Genomic DNA, 17,369 nt, shown 5'->3' with positions numbered 1-17,369 from the left:
CTCCAGGGGATCTTCCCAACCTAGGGATCAAACTTGGGTCTCCTGCATGGCAGGCAGATTCTTTACCATCTGAGCCACCAGATAAGCCATGGTCAGTGTCTTTTTGAGGCAGTTTTGAAATTTCTTAGTTCAGAGGTACTGAGCCACTAAAGCCATATGAATAAAATTCAAGAATGTCATGGTTACTGCCTTTTATTGAGTGCTTACATTGAACCAACAAGGATATAAACAATATGTTTTATCCTCACATAGTATGAAATAGGTACTATTACTACCCTAATTTTTATATAAGGAAACTGAAGAGTTGAATAATTTGCTCAAGATCACACAGCAAGTAAGTGGCAGAGACCAGATTAAGTCTGTAACTTTTTTTAAAATTGAAACTTTTTTCAAAATTATTTATTTTTGTTGTTTTGAGAGGGTTTCTCTCTAGTGGCAGTGTGCGGGCTCTAGGTACGCAGGCTCAGTAGTTGTGGCTTGTGGGCTCCAGAGCGCAGGCTCAGTGGTTTCAGTAGTCGTGGTGCAGGGGCTTAGGTGACCCATGGCGTGTGGAATCTTCCTAGACCAGGGATCAAACCCATGTCCCCTGCATTGGCAGGCGGACTCTTTACCACTGGACCACCAGGGAAGTCCTAGTCTGTAACTCTTGATTCTTACACAATTTGTGGCACCCTTACTCTTAGAAAGTGTTCTCTTGACTCCTTAGAATATTAGGGGGAAAAGAAAAACTTTTGCATTTTAGCTCAGGAAGTGGCCTTTGGTTCTTTCAGGCACACCCCTTTGTACTAAAGTCCTGAAAACTGTGATGACCTTGATGAGGTCACTTCTATGCCAGGGTAGGGCCAAGTCTCCCAGTCCCTGGATCCCCAGGCCAGTGCTTATTCTGCTAGACAGCATTCCCTGTCCGTGGAAGACCTGATTTGATGGCAGAGATGACTCTTAAGGAACCTATTGTATTTTGACAAGTGTGCCTCAGTCACAGGAGGGAGAGTAGCAGAGAACATTATTAAGGTCACAGATGACCTTCTTGAGGTTCATTCCAGCCTCAGGCATACAACCTAAGAACATTCCTTAGCCAGCAAGTTGTTCTTTTCCATTCTATTTTTTGTGCCCAAAGCAAACTGTTTGTGAGTTATCTGATGTCTTACAGTCTCTCTTTTCATTTTGTTTATTTGGTTTTGCATGCGCGCACTGTGACTAGTTAGGAAGGCTACAAGGTCATTTTAGTGTTTTCCCACAGAGACTCAAAACACCTAACATGACATTAATAGATTAATTGTAGGAGGAAGTGGATTTAAAATGCTTTGGCCAAAGAGTACCTTTGGGAGGGGCCACTGTAGCTGCTGACCTTGGAGTCAGACCTAGGAAAGAATTCTTCTCTGTAAGGTATTTACCCTCTGTGGAACTAGGGGTCAGATTTTTAACCTGTCTGAGCCTTAGTTTCTTCCTATGTAAAGTAGTGGTTAATAGTAATACCTCTCTTACAGAGTACTTAATGGAAAATGAGTACAGTAGCATATGGTAGGTGCCTGTCACTGAATGGGCCTTAATAAGTGAGAGAACACAGCACTTTCTTTTGAGAATAGCATAAAATCTGTCTGACAGCCAATTAGAGCTTCCTTGATGAGGAGGCTTTGTAATTATCTGCTCTGTTATGTACAGTAGGATTTCTACATGGTGAGGGGTGGATGGGGCAACCATTTGACATGAAAGAAATATTCTAATTTAGTTGTGCCGTTGTGATTTAGGAGCTGATTTCTAGTGGACCACTGTGAGGTCAGTATTACTTACGAATGTACAAAGTTGTAGAATCATTAGTTTCAGTGTTAAAGTGAAATCACTCAGTCGTGTCTGACTCTTTGCGACCCCGTGGGCTGTAGCCTACCAGGCTAACTCCGTCCACGGGATTCTCCAGGTAAGAGTACTGGAGTGGGTTGCCATTTCCTTCTTCAGGGGATCTTCCCGACCCAGGGATCAAACCGAGGTCTCCCGCCTTGCAGGCAGACGCTTTACTCTCTGAGCCACCAGGGAAGCCTGTTTCAGTGTTAGGTTGTCTCCTAATCCCCTCTGTTAATCCCCAGGTGCTGAGTGATCATCGTTCTCATGAGAAGAAAATGCCTTCACATTTGCCAAAGAGTAATGGTTGTTAAAATCAGAACAACCAGTTTTATCATTATGTCCAGAAAGAGACTTGTATTACATTCATTTAAAATTTTTTCTGATTGTAGAAATAGTTGAAGTAGGACTGTCAGCTTGATTTGTAGTCACCTGAATAACATTTTCTTTAAAGTAAGCAGAAAGACAACATTGTAGAATGGTCCAGGAAAAAAAATCTCCCTGCCTGCAGGAATTTTTGCCAGGTTGCAAAATTTGCTGCACCCTTTCCACAGTTTAGTCACTCAGTCGTGTCTGACACTGTGACCCCATGGTCTGCAGCACACCAGGCTTCCCTGTCCATTACCAACTCCCGGAGCTTGCTCAAACTCATGTCCATCAAGTCGGTGATACCATCCAACCATCTTATCCTTTGTCATCCCCTTCTCCTGCCTTCAGTCTTTCCCAGCATCAGGGTCTTTTCCAGTGAGTCAGTTCTTTTCATCTGGTGGCCAAAGTAGTGGAGTTTCAGCTTCAGGATCAGTACTTCCAATGAATATTCAGAACTGATTTCCTTTAGGATGGACTGGTGGATCTCCTTGCAGTCCATGGGACTCTCAAGAGTCTTCTCCAACACCGCAGTTCAAAAGCATCAGTTCTTTGGGCCTCAGCTTTACTTCTCCATGTGTACCTCCGCGTTTACCCTTTGCACACTTCTCCGTGTTTTAGCTGTGAAGCACCTGATAGCAGTGAGGCTGCCTCTGCTCATTTTCAGCATGGGAGTTGCATTTTCCATTTTGGTTTAAGTTCTTGTCTGCAGGTTTCATTTAAATCCATTGTACTTTCTTTTATACAGTGAGCGCTTTCTCATGGATAAACTTAAGGTGCAATTTAGAGAGAGGGACTAGTCTAATCTTTTCATTTGAATGTTTCCAGTAGAAAAGGTTTAAATTAAGGTTCAAATCTCCATGTTCAAGGCACATAAGATGTCCTATTTAAATGAACACCCTCCATTTAAAATCGACAGTATATTGTTATAAATCAAATTCAAGAATTATTCTTAAACACATTCATGAATATAAGCTAAAATAATGATCTTTTGAACAGTGCTTCAATAAGTGCTTCAATGACTCACAGGAAATTATACTGGAGTGTAGAGTATTTTATATCTTATCATTGGCTTACATTTGTTAGAGTTACTGAGGGTTTTCAGAGTCCCTAATTACTGTTAACCCTGTCCTCAGGAGCTGCAAATTTTCCATTCCTGTGTCTGTATGAAGTGGGATTCTTTGCCCAGTATTAAGAAAACATATCCCCTCACCAGTGGCATGATCTGTCCATTTAAAAGAGAAAAAAGAAAGTACATGCTATCTGCACAGTTGAACATTTTTGTGTTTCTTAACTCTCTCAAAAATTATTATTGTACCCTGAAGGTAAGTAGCTTAGAATTTGCTCATTATCAAATGACAAAGTTGGGGGCCTATTTAAGAAGCAAAGCATACTTGGTTGGCAATTATTTGAGAGGCAGAGGATTGCTATTTATGGTGATATTTAGTGTCATTGTCATGAAAAAGGGAAATGCCATAATGTGTGTAAAACTCCCAACCGTTTTGGAAGGTGGTCAGAATAGACTTGCCTGTAGTCTTCTTTTCATTCCACTAAAATGTGTAAGTTGGCCTGGAGCAGCATTTCCCAAGCTGTTCATTGAACATTAGTTCTTATACAATGCGAGTAAGTATCCTCGGGGGGTGAAGAAGGATCCTTGACAAAATAATGGCCAAAGGCATTTCTTTTCTATATAATTAGTATTGAGAACGTTTGTGCTCATGTACAGCCCTTCAAGAGAAAGAATACAGTATGCAGCGTTTCTCGAACTTACTGGGCCATGGAACCCTGTTTGTGAGAATGCTTGATCAGCATTTCATGTTATGACTGGTGTGGAGTAGAGCCCAGTTGAGCAGTTCAGGTATAAAGAGTTTATGAATAAAAAATGAATCCTTTGTATAGGCTAGCTGGGCCAGTAGTGGGAAAGGACTTCTCTGGGAACATATATGTTTCCAAACTAACATAGACTCTTAGGGATTATGTGATTTCAAAGATCATGTAGTCCCATTGCCAGTAGCAGTATTAACAGAAGCAGTCTCCATCTTTCGGAGCACTTGCTGTTCATCAGGCACTGTGTTGTTATTCTACATGCATCATTAACCACTGGTCTCTCTAGAATAGTTGACCATCCATTGGTCTTCATTTATGCTTTGGAGAATATAATTTATTTTTAAAAAACAAATAATTGAGAATTTATAATCCACTTATGCAGCCATTTACTGAGCGCCAGCACCATGTTCTTTATTCTGATGATGTTACCATTGCTCAGAATGCTTCTGGGACTTCTTTGGAGATTATCTTCAGAATATCTATCAGATTTTTTGGAAAATGTGTTGACATACTTTTTTTTTTTTTTGTACTTGAAGGTGATTTTGATTTGGAAAATAGCTAATAGTGTTTCAGGACCAAGTCAGGTGAAAAATAAGGGTCAGAAGTTACAGTCTGGCAGCCCTCAATTTTCTTTGATCTGCTTATAATTTTTTTTTAAAAATTAAACTTGAAAATGTGAAGATTTATCATTTAAAACAATCTGGTTTCCTTTTTCTTTTTTCCTAAACCAAACAAAATAATACTCCTTATGAAGCCGTTCCAAGGGTTCTGGAAGAGATAATGAGGGTAGTGACACAGGGAATGGGCATAATGGATGTTCTCTGTGATGCTATTTACAGTGTTTTAAAATTGAAGATTTTCCTGGTGGTCCAGTGGTTAAGAATAAAATTGAAGACATTGAGATTATTCATTAATATGGGACTCATTAAAAATTGCATCCATTCAGTGGACTGTCATTCAATTATTATAAGGGATGTAGGTCTTTATTTGATAGGGGAAATTATTCACATTATTTAAGTGAAAAGATTACAAAACAGTTGGTATAGTATTTTTGTATGGTATTATCTAATTTGGGGGAACTAACTTAACCTCATATCTCATTTATATAAGAAAAGCTTTTAAAAGTATATAACCCAAAATACTAATGCTGCTTGATTCTGGCTACTTGGATTAAAGGTATTCTTTCAAAACAAAACAAAACAAACTCAAACCCACAAACCTATAACAGCATCAGTGCAAAACTGCTATATATATCCATTTCATCAGCTTAGTGTATAATAAGGCACACAACAAATTTAATAGTCAAATGAAAATGGCTTTGTTTGTCCATCTCAACATATGAAAAGTTCATTTTTCTCTAGATGTTCTCATCTCTGATATTTCCTGGGACCCCAGGTTTACTTACTAGTCCAAAAGGGTCAATTAAGGACACCATCAATAAAATGTTCAGGCTGCTAAAGAGCCCAGTTTCTTTGCTGCTATTTTTGCTTCTGCTGGAATATGGTGTAACCTCCAAGATCAAGTGATCTGGGGTACTGAGCAAGACCCTGTCCTTAGCAGGATTGTCATGGTGGTTGAGACCAGCTTCGGCCCGTGACTCTGGTTCTTTAGTCATTCTTCAGGATGCTATATCAGGAGTTGTGCTAGCTTCAACTTTTTGTGTGTCCAGGATCTGGCTTTTGCTTCTTACATTGAATCTGAAGCTGTCACTGCGATGGACCAGCATTCCTCCATGGCCCTCATCAGTTGGAGCTGAGTAGTAACTGCTCCCCTCCTCCCTTTTTTGGCTGTGCTGCATGGCTTGTGGGATCTTAGTTCCCCAACCAGAGATCGAACCCAGGGTCCCTGGCAGTCAAAGTGCCAAGTCCTAACCACTGAACCACCGGGCAGTCCCCCAGGAGCTGCCCCTTTGGATGAGGTGTGCACTCTCCAGTTCCCCTTAATCCCCATTACTCCTTATTATTTCATTGACGCTGTGCCAGGTTCAGTTCAGTTCAGTTGCTCAGTCGTGTCTCACTGCTTGTGACCCCATGAACCGCAGCACGCCAGGCCTCCCTGTCCATCACCAACTCTCGGAGTCTACCCAAACTCATGTCCATTGAGTCAGTGATGCCATCCAACCATCTCATCCTCAGTCGTCCCCTTCTCCTCCTGCCTTCAGTCTTTCCCAACATCATGGTCTTTTCAAATGAGTCAGCTCTTTGCATCAGGTGGCCAAAATTTTGGAGTTTCAGCTTCAACATCAGTCTTTCCAGTGAACTGCTACTGCTAAGTCGCTTCAGACCCCATAGACAGCAGCCCACCAGGCTCCCCTGTCCCTGGGATTCTCAAGGCAAGAACACTGGAGTGGTTTGCCATTTCCTTCTTCAGTGAACACCCAGGACTGATTTCCTTTAGGATGGACTGGTTGGATCTCCTTGCAGTCCAAGGGACTCTCAAGAGTCTTCTCCAGCACCACAGTTCAAAAGCATCACTTCTTCAGCACTCAGCTTGCTTTATAGTCCAACTCTCACATCCATACATGACTATTGGAAAAACCATAGCCTTGACTAGACGGAGCTTTGTGGACGAAGTAATGTCTCTGCTTTTTAATGTGCTGTCTAGGTTGGTCATAGCTTTCCTTCCAAGGAGTAAATGTCTTTTAATTTCATGGCTGTAATCACCATCTGCAGTGATTTTGGAGCCACCCCAAATAAAGTCAGCCACTGTTTCCGTTGTTTTCCCATCTAATTGCCATAAAGTGATGGGACCGGATGCCATGATCTTAGTTTTCTAAATGTTGAGCTTTAAGCCAACTTTTTCCCTCTCCTCTTTCACTTTCATCAAGAGGCTCTTAAGTTCTTCTTCACTTTCTGTCATAAGGGTGGTGTCATCTGTATATCTGAGGTTATTGATATTTCTCCCGGCAGCCTTGATTACAGCTTGTGCTTCCTCTAGCCCAGCATTTCTCATGATGTACTCTGCATATAAGTTAAATAAGCAGGGTGACAATATACAGCCTTGACGTACTCCTTTTCCTATTTGGAACCAGTCTTAGGCCAGGTTAGGGTTTGATTTATATCTCTGTTCTGAGCACTGAGGATATATGTAGATATAAATGAGACACAGTTGCTTTCTTCAAGAAGTCCTTGTCTGGTAATAGAGACATGTTAAAAAGTAATTCAGTATGTGATAGGTTCTATAGTCAAGTGTATATTTAAATGTTAACTAAGCACCTACCACATGCCAGGTATTAATGTTGAGTGCTGTAACTTATCTCATTTAAGCAAGCATTTCTGTGAGTTGGTGTTACTTTTTTATTTCCATTTTACACATGAGAAAGTGAGCTCCAAGATGGTTAAGTAACTTGGCCAAGGTTATAAAGCTAGTAAGTAGGTAATTGTGATTTAAAATCAGTTTTCTGACTAAGAGCATCAATTCCCACTCTGCCTTCTTTGGAATCATTAAAGCTTGACCAATGTAACCAATGCACTGGTTCTTATCTTAGGGTGTTTTTTAGGGCAAGATGATACAATTGTCTGGTGAGAGGCTCCTGAGACCAGGATTGGGGAAGAAAATGAGTTAGAATCGCAGAGGCTCTTGGTCCACAGCAATGTTAAGCTAGAGAAAGCCAACCTGAGTGGGACTTCCAGATGGAAATTCTAGGGTAATTTCTCTTCCTACTTGTTGTTGTTAAGTAGTTTCTGACTCTTTTGCGACCCTATGGACTGTAGCCTGCCAAGCTCCTGTGTCCATGGGATTTCCCAGGCAAGAATACTGGAGTGTGTTGCCATTTCCTTCTCCAGGGGATCTTCCTGACCCAAAGATGGAACCCATGTCTCCTGCATTGCCAAGTGGATTCTTTACCACTGAGCCACCTGGTAAACCCCCACTGGTGGCTTGAATTCTACTAAGGTGACTGTTGATGAGAAACAGGGATTGAAGTGTTTTTCTTGCAAACTGCCAAGAACTAATAAAAACTATGCCAAAGACCATCACAAAGTATCAAGGGGCATGTTTGGTTTAATCTGGTGCATCAAAAGTGGAGTCAGAGGTAGACTTTTGGAACAATAACTAGACCTCAGCTGGGATTGGTGGTGAAAGGCACGGATTTCCAGCATAAAGTTGGGGAAGATTTTTAGTAGCAGCTGGTAGTCCTCCTACACTGCTCTTTAAGGCTCAGGAGTTGCTTTCTGCAGGGTTGCAGAGTATGCTGGAGATAAAAAAAAGAGACATTACTTCATAGTAGCTTTGGGGCCTTAAGGAGCTAGGCTTTTCTGAACTTTAACCCCTTTGTAAAACAAGGAATTTGGATTGGGTGACCTTTAGTATCCCCCCCCCCTCCTTTTTTTAATGCTTTTTCAGACACAGTACAGTATACTTTACGTATGCTAGCTCATTTAATTCTTAGAGTGACTCTGATACAGATGGTGATATCCATATATCACTGATAAGGAGACTGAGGCTCAGGGTTAGCCTAGTGTCATACAGTTAATAAGTAGAGGAATCTCAATTTGGAATTAGCTTTTCCTGATTCCCAGTGTTTAGTTGTTTTGATGTGAATAAGCATATTCCTCTGCTTCCCACCCCTCAAAGCAGCTTTTTTGCTTCCTTGCAGCTGACCTGACCCCCAGTCTTACGAGGTTAGGCAAGGCTCTAGCATGAATAAGGCACACAACTAGCCTATTGGCCTTCTGCCTTCCCTTCCAAAGTTGGTAGCTATTCAGGATCTAAACCTTTCAGAAAAGAACTGCAATATCTGTAACTCTGTGTAGCTTCAGAAATCGTCCCACAATGCACTCTGTTAGCGTATCTGAGCTCTTATTTAGATGCTGTAGTGAAATTGCCATGCAGTCCTTTAATATTTTAATGTATAATCTTTTTAATGATATAGTTGTTTCTAGTCCTTAAAAATTATACATGTGATTTGCTACTGGTTAAATGTTTCTAGTAGTTTAGCAATAAAATTTGTATCATATTATGGAGTGCTGTTTGTCAGATACTTAACTGGATCTCTAACCAACAGATGAAATTAAACATCATAATTGTTAATGAAGTTGGGTGTGATGACTAATGCTATCTATGCATACAGTCAGCCTCTGTCTGTGTATACTGAACTCACAAATACAGAGGGTCAACAGTATTGCACTACCTAATATAAGGGGCTTGATCATCCTCGGATTTTAGTAAATGCGGGGGATCCTGGAACCAGTCTCCCATGGATACCAATGAAGGACTGTAAATGTGACATCTGAGAATTTCCTTGGACTTGGGCCTGGGGTGCTCCATGTCTTGGTAAGCATTGTAGTGCCATGGCAAGGTTACCACCCTGGGTGGGGCCTGAGTTTAAATCCTAGATGAATGGCTAGGGGCCAGTTGCTTAACATCTCTGCACCTCCGTCTTTCTCTAAGAGAAGTTAGTATGGCAAAGTCATTGGACAGTCCACCTTGCTTCTTTTTCAGGAAACTGCTGGATCTCTGCATATGTCTGTAATGACCTCTTATGTAAAATTGAGGAATTTCTAGAAAGGATCTCATTTGTCTGCAAAACAGTTGTGTTGTTTAGTCCTGGGATATTTTGTTTTGATGAGAGGAAGCAGATCTAAGGAGATCATTAAAGGCCTCAGGTAATAATGAGATGTTTCTATTTGAATACTTTTTTAAAAAATTTTTAATTGATTTTCACTGTATTAGAAGGCTTCTCTTAAAACATAAACAGTTGGGCACGTAATCCATAACAAGTTTTTGACCACCACTGGTAAACTTTAGTACCCAGAATGTCTTCAGTAACCACGATACTTAAAATTCATCAGCCCTGTGCTTATTCTTAAAAATGTGGTAGAAAAGTTAATCCTCTTGATATTAAAATTCTGTTATATTGAAAGCTAATCAGCAATATTTTGTAACCACCCTAAATAAATTAGTTAACCCATCAAACTATATTGTTTTAAATAGTATATTCACTAATGTTCACTGTTTGCCAGTTTTCCCCCCCTTTATCATTATATTTTCCTCTTGGGTTCCTGGTGGACTTTTTGAAAATACCACTGTACCTGTCACTAACTTCATACACTATCACAGAATTTTTCTACTTAGATTCGTTTATATTTCAAAATAATGAAATGTGTGCTTTTGAAATTACCATGGACATAATGACAGATGCCTTTTTGGAAATCTTGCAGACTGTTGTATGAGCATTGATATCACTCTTTTTTACTTTAAAGAAGCTGTATTTTCTTTGGAGCCATTGGATTTAGCCCACCCAGTTTTCTTTTTCTTCTTCTGTTAATGCTCAACAGAAAGCTGAAGATAGTTAAGCCACAACTTTCCAACCTTGTGCACATTGCTTTTCTGGTTTACTGCCATAGGATCCTGTAGCAGTATCTTACAGACATCTTTGATGGCCAATCAGAAGCAGTTAAATTACCTTAAATTTTTTTAAAATGGAACTCTGACAGCCAATAAGAAATCCTTTGGGTGGGAACTGTAACAGCCCTTTCGGGTGATTTTAAGAACACTTCTAAAATTTCAGAATCTTCTGTTTTGGAAGCACATGGGGCCCTAGTGCATCTGCTGTGTGCATTTGCCAGGCATTTTGAAGCCTTAAGTTCCTTGTAGTGTGAAGTCTGGATCTGACCCCTGTTCTGCTTCTCAAGGTAACTTTAAAACAGGAAGTGTGCAAAGGAGGTAACTGATGACGTGAGCAGCCAATCATGGCTTTGTATTCTTAGCTGATAAAGCAGCTCAACCAATGGGACTACTCTGGAGGCAAGGTTTGGTGTCAAATAGCATGCTAGATTGAATGCCTTTGACTGTTAAAGTGGAAGGAGGCTGCAGGGCTTCATTGGAGCCTCGGAGTTTTTCACTGAGGCAGGGGTCAGCTGAAAGACAAAGAAAAATGGCGAATAGTTTGCTGGGGGGGTGGGGGGACAGCTGTTCGGGCTTTCACTGGAGTGGACATTCCAGACTCAGGTTTCTGCATCTCCTGCTGCCTTTTGTTTCCTCCGTCCTTTTTGGGGGGGAGGGATAGGAGTGACTTAAATTCTCCCTGTCCGAGGAGATATAAATAACTACATGTAAAATTAATGCAGTTCCCGGTAAGTTTAATTCTTTGTTTTGTGTTAAAATGGTAGAAACTGTTTAGCTTCAGAGAGTGTAGACAAGTTGCACTGTTTCAGAAAATGGCCACTTTACATTCCATGCATACCTTTTGGTGCACCTAGAATACCTTGCTCTGTTTAGATTTTGCATGCCCTTCAGCTAGGATTTCTTTTCCTAGTTGAGTATTGACTAGAGCAGGTACATGAAGGAAGGCTAATCATTTTTCCGGGGCACACAGAAGCAAAGCACTTTCTCTTTGCTTTCGGTAAACTTAACTGTTTTCCAAATAATTTTCCTTTGTTCAAGTGCACTGAACCTTTCCTATAGAATGAGCTGAGTTGTTGTGAGACTTTTTCTGTTTCCATGCACTTTGTTGACATTTGTGTTTTCAGAGGTGGAAGTAGCACCATTGCTGTTCTAAATTTGTGTGAAAATATGATTTGCACTGGGATGCAGGTTCTAATGGTAAAGGCCCACATGCCAATGTGAAATTCTCCCATAACTTTCTTGATTTACCTGTCTGCTTCTGCATTCTAATAAGTACCAGTTAATGAACAGCCTTTGTTTTAAAATGCACATTTTAGCTTAGAATGCCGGTTAGAAACATCTCCACTGTATTGGCAGTGACAAGAACAAATCTTTTTCCACTAGTTTCACACATTTTGTTAGGTGTTGATTTGGTTCCTTAAAATGATGTGAGCAAAATGCTTTACATTTTCTATATGAAGTCTTTAAAATCCTAATTTTACCTACAGTTTGTGAATAGGAAAGTAAAGTGTATAGGCACCCTGTCTTTTGCCCTTGGTCCCCCCGCCACCAACCCCCCCTTTAGGGATATGAAACTAATGTAGGTTGCTGGCTAATTGGTAACCAGCCTGTTCTTGTGACTAGTGAAATCTTCCATCTCATGTACTAAGATCCATAAGACACTTGATTCCAAAAAGCAATTCTTTGTTTTCTTTCTGTTTGCAAATATGGAATGAAGGTCATTGGAACATTTCTGCAGCAGACTTAGCATGGAGCTGTGGACCGGCAGCGCTCAGCCTCTGGGGAGGGAAAAGGAGCAGGCCCTGTCCGAGAAGTTTGGAGGCTGTTAGTTTGCCTTCCCCTTGAGTAAAGGATTTACCTGAGAGAATCGATGGGGGTTTAGATTTTGGGTTCTTGGAATTGGAGTGATATAGCAGTCAAAGTTGCTAGATACAGGCCTCTGTCGTTGCTCGGAAAAGTGACCTTGAAAAACTGCCGAGGAGTTGAAAGATTGAAGGACAAAGTTTGTTTATGCAGATTTTGGACTGAAAAGCTTCTGTTTAAGATGAAAAGAAGCTGTACTTCTGATGTTCAAGTCCAGTGGTTAGTAGAGTTATGTTATAGATTCAGATTAGGAGTTTCCAAGCAATACAGCAGTGAGGCTGCGTTCATTTTTCTCTCGCACTCTTCTTCGTTCCCTCCCCCCAGCAAAAAAATTTTAAATCCTTCTGGTATGATGGTTGAGTGAACTGCCTAACATTCAGAATTCCTTGCATGCTACCTTGTCTTCTATGTAATCTAGAGGATTCTTAGTGAAGAATGGTATTTCAGGAGTTCAAAGCAGTTATGTTTGTGAAACTTCTTTTGGGAAATTGGAATGCTTATGGTAAGAAAACAGTCCTTCTTTACGGAAAAAAAAAAAAAGGCAAATGGTCATTCTGAGAAGTTAAGTCCTAAGAGAAAGGAGTACATGTTAAAGATTACTTTTTAATAGATTATTATTTTAGTTTAAATTTGTTTTTTTACAAGTTATTGATTTATATGTTACCAGTTACTCCGTTTTTTAATACGGGATTTAAAAAACAGTTGTAGATACTGAATGACCCTGCTGGTCCTGGGAGAAGGCCCGGAGCTGGGGAAGCAGAAGGTAAGTGGCTCACAGTGTGAGGCCTAGGTAAAACTCTTTTAACTTAAGAACTTTGTGGATTTAGCTTCTTGGAAAGCTGCTATCTCTAGCCTGGGTCCTTAACCTTTTTAGGGTCATGGTCCCTGAGAATCTGACCTACTGCCTGAGAAGGCGCACATAGACATGCCTGTGCAGAGCCCCTGGTGACTAAGATATTTTCCGGTATATATTGAATGGTGTTAATATGATCTCATTTAACACTTGAGCCAGATAAATGTTTCCCAGAGAAATGAAGAAAACTCTACTTCCATAAGGCGCAGAGACCCAGAGCTAACTATAACTTAGGCTGGGGGGTGGGTGCATGTGTGGAGGAGAGGCTTACATGGGCTCTGAGGTTTGGATATTTATTAGCTCTGATGATGGTATCTGAGGCTGCATGGCGCAGTAGCACAGCAGGAGATGGTGTGTTCTGCTATCACCAGCTTTGTGAGCTTGGGCAAGTCAGCCATTTAGTGTCAGCTTCCTCACATGTAAAAATGGAACCTAAAAATAGCGCCTTCCTATTTAGTGGTGAGTCTCAAATAAGATCATGTATGTCAGAGTGCTTTGTAAACTGTGAAGTGCTGCATAAACGTTGGTTGTTACTAATCCAAATTATGGGTTAAATGCTTATGGAGATAGATGTGGCATCAAAGAAAATGCTATTATTTTAATATGTTTAAAAAGAGTTTGTTTAAACCTGACACATCTCTTTTTAAACTGGCTTCACATGCCTTCACCTGCATATTCCTATTTATGCTTATAGAACCCCATGTGATGCAGACTTTGAGACCATCAAACATTCCTTTACCAAGATTCTTATGGAAGAATCTTAACCCTTTAGTCAAAAATCAAGGATCTCTTAGAGCAAGGTGAAATGAGAACGCTGATTTTTTAAAAACCCTTGTTAGATTTAGGGACCTCTCAGAATAAACACCGGGAACCTGTTCTGATTGTATACTAAGATTTGCAGTATAATGCAGGTAAGTTGTAATAGTTGCAGATGTTTAACAGAAGGGGGTTACATTTTTAGTTTGTGCACCAAATATTTATAAAGTAAACGGGAGCCACTTTTCATTTGCTTAGTGGTCATATGATCTCTTTTATGTCAGTTTTCAAACTTGTAAGCTAGTGAATGTTCGGATGAAGACTTAAAAAATACTTGGTCTTATCAAAATATAAATGCGGGAATAAATTTCTCACAGTTAATACCTATTGTAAGATACATTCCCAAGGTAAATTGTGGGAACTCATGGGGTTTTCTTTCTTACCCATTTTACATGCCTGGTGTCATCTATTTTTAGGGTTCCCCCCCAACCTGGGTGGTGGTGGTAGTGGATATTTTATAAGCTATTTGATTTCCGGTCCTATTAAGTCATTTCCTCTCAGGCATGGTCAGTCAGCATTGATGTCTACCTCCTTTCTGTGCACTGAAAGAGTCATTTTTATGAAATAAGGTTTGGCAAAATTGGCATTGGCCTCTACAAATAAAATGCTAGTTTCAGGGATGTGTATGTTTGAAGACAGCAGTCATGGTCACTGGGAACATTTTGTTCCTAAAAGAAGACAGGGATCTCCTTTTAAAGAAGCAGTTTACTTTTGTGGAGGCTCCAGTAACCCAAAAGGTACTTTTAAAGCTAATCATTTGTACATGGTCTTCTTCATGAAAGACGTTATTTTTGCCTGTCCCTAATCCCAATGAAGTATGCATACAGAGTGTGTATACTGTTAAGTTAGCCCAGTGAAAATTATTTAGGGATCTAGCCTGATTCCCTTCTTGTGAAGTGGGGAAGTTGAGGCCCAGAGAGGTTAGTTGTCTTGGTCTTCCAGCCTTTTAGTAAGTGGTCAGAGATTGAACTCCAGCTCAGTTCGTTCAGTGTTTCTTTTATTCCTCTAGGTTGTTTTTGCTTACTGTGTTTCCTATGTGTCCTCCTTTTTGGTACATCTGTACAGGTTTGCTATATGAATACAAAAGGGACAGAGAGCAAGTGGGCCATGGAAGACGTTCAGAAGTCTTCATGTGGAGTCTGTCGGTTAAGAGAGTCTGCTGTGGCAGCAGACTTACTGTCGTTTTTGGGATCTGAAGATCTCTGGCCTCAGTTAGTTGCTTATTCAGAAAGCTGAGAATCAGCTAGGAAGCTAATGGTACCCACCTGGTTGAACTGTCCTGGAGAGCAGGGTCTCTTTTATGCATCCCTTTCACTGCAAGGAAGTAAAGGCACACAAACACAACACCTGCACGCCAGTCAGTTCTGTTGTTATTGTTAACACACCTCAAGAACATGCTAATTCCCAAACAAGTTTGGGCCTGGTTCTTCAAGTGGTTCCTTAAAGCCAACAAGTATGTAATAAACAAAGATCCCAGGATCTTTTTAAGCATTTACCAAGACTGAATAGAAATCATTGTATATATACTTTCAAAGGAACATTTTAACTATGCCAACTTTAATCATTACTGCCAGCGAAATTAGTATTGTATATCTGCATATGTGTGTTTGGGTAGTTGTAGGTTTGATTTTTGTTTTTATTTTATTTTGCATATTCTCTGGTAGACCATAATGTACTTGAAAATTTTTAATTTTTCCCTTTTGTGGCTGGATTTCTTTTAACTACCTTCATATATTTGAACAAAAGATATAGTTTATTGAAAGAAGAAGAGCTTGAATAATGTAACTCGTTATATTTAAGTCTTGAGGTATACTGTGGCTGAAAATTATAGTAGACACAGCTGGATGATATCTACTTCACGTCTGCTTAGTTTTCTTTTTAATCGGCTCTTTCTGCTACCTCTGTTGGGCTTGGCTCTTTAGAACTTACATTCTATTTGCTTTATCACCCATATCTTCCTGTCTCTCTCCTTGGCATCAAAAAACCAGACTCTACTGTTCAGTAATTGGCCAAAGTTTTTCTGTAAGAGTATTTACTATAAACTAAGTTACAACTCTATCCTGCAGTGAAAAGGGGCAACTGAAGGATAAGAAATGAAGATAAATTCTAGTGTAAAGGCAGAACTAAAGGGAAAAAAAATCTTGTAAATGTTTAACTTTAAAGTGGCATAACATAGCTTGTGACCTTGTGTTCCTTAGTTCAGAGGAAGAAAGGATATATAAAAATAACCACAGCAAACAGCAGTGCTGATTCACTTTGTTATCCTTTTTTCTTGGAAGTTCTGTCATTTTGGTCAGTCTCTGTAGTTTCAGTTATACAGAAACCTAAAGAGAAGACCTGCTTAACTGGAAATATCCAGACACAATTAGTTTTTCCTTTATCTACCTACGCTATATAGTTCTTGTGTGTATTTGTGTTAGTAGTTCAGTCATGTCCGGCTCTTTGTGACCCTATAGACCATAGCCCACCAGGCCCCTCTGTCCAGGGAATTCGTCAGGCAAGGATACTGATGTGGGTTGCCATTCCCTTCCCCAGGGGATCTTCCCGATCCAGGGATCGAACCTGTATCTCCTGTGTCTCCCATACTGCAGGCGGATTCTTTACCACTTGAGCCATTGGGGAAGCCCCTGTGAGAAAATACTAAAATTGAATGTTTTATACTTCTTTCACTAATTCACCTGCATGCATGTCTCATTTATGTGGAGATTTCAAAAAAATGTATATAGATAAAATTGGTGTATACTGTAATTGTTGTAATGCTACAGGATCTAACAGTCTGGTAGGGGAGACAGATGATGTATATCAAATGTATTACACTGATATGGAAAGTATAAGCAAAAGGCACAGAATTCAGAGAAGGGGAGACCCTCTGGCTTAGGAATGAGGGAAGGCATTTTAACTATGTGTTGGACTTGGAGGTAGGGGCATGAGCACTTCAGGCGTGGGGAATAGGAGGAGCAGCATCATGATTCAAAAGGTGTAGTGTGGGCTGAGGGCAGTAAATGGTCTAGTCTGCATAGTGCATAAGGATATGAGTTAGGGATAGGTCCGTCCGTCCCAAGTTGCTTCCGTCATGTCCGACTCTTTGCGACCCTATGGACTGTAGCCTGCCAAGCTCCTGGAGTGGGTTGCTGTGCCCTACTCCAGGGGATCTTCCCGACCCAGGGCTTGAACTCATGTCTCTTATGTCTCCTCCATTGGCAGGCAAATTCTTTACCACTCACGCCACCTGGGAAGCCCTGAGGGAGTAGCAAAAGAAAGAAATCTCAGAAGTGAGTTGGGGTCAGATACTGGAGGGCCTTGACTGCCAAGCTAAGAAATTTGAACTATCTCTCCTTAATAATGGTAAACCATTGGAAATGTTGGGTGATAGGTTCATATAACATTATCAGAGCTGTGCTTTTATAATATTCATTAAATATAACTGTAGAAATGACCAGAGGATCCTAGAAATAGTAAA

The 17,369-nt window shown here is 40.4% G+C and overlaps 1 protein-coding gene across 3 annotated transcripts in view; it reads left to right on the top strand.

Annotated features, from left to right (window-relative positions):
- The window catches only part of NFYC (nuclear transcription factor Y subunit gamma), a 64,943-nt gene that overhangs the window by 5,386 nt on the left and 42,188 nt on the right, over positions 1-17,369 (top strand). The window contains exons 1-2 of one of the 3 annotated variants that reach the window (XM_006047940.4): positions 10,858-11,105; positions 12,943-13,003. The exons of 1 other annotated variant lie outside the window; for it this stretch is intronic. The gene's annotated coding sequence lies outside the window, so the exon portion shown is untranslated. Of the gene's footprint in view, positions 1-10,857; positions 11,106-12,942; positions 13,004-17,369 lie in introns of those variants that run through there. One more of the 3 variants, XM_006047941.4, reaches the window with a different exon arrangement.

The sequence above is a fragment of the Bubalus bubalis genome, chromosome 6 (genome assembly GCF_019923935.1).
Source record: "Bubalus bubalis isolate 160015118507 breed Murrah chromosome 6, NDDB_SH_1, whole genome shotgun sequence".
In the NCBI taxonomy this organism is placed as follows: Eukaryota; Metazoa; Chordata; class Mammalia; order Artiodactyla; family Bovidae; genus Bubalus; species Bubalus bubalis.
Note: the sequence above shows the minus strand (reverse complement) of the source record. Positions and strands in the feature narration are given on the sequence as shown.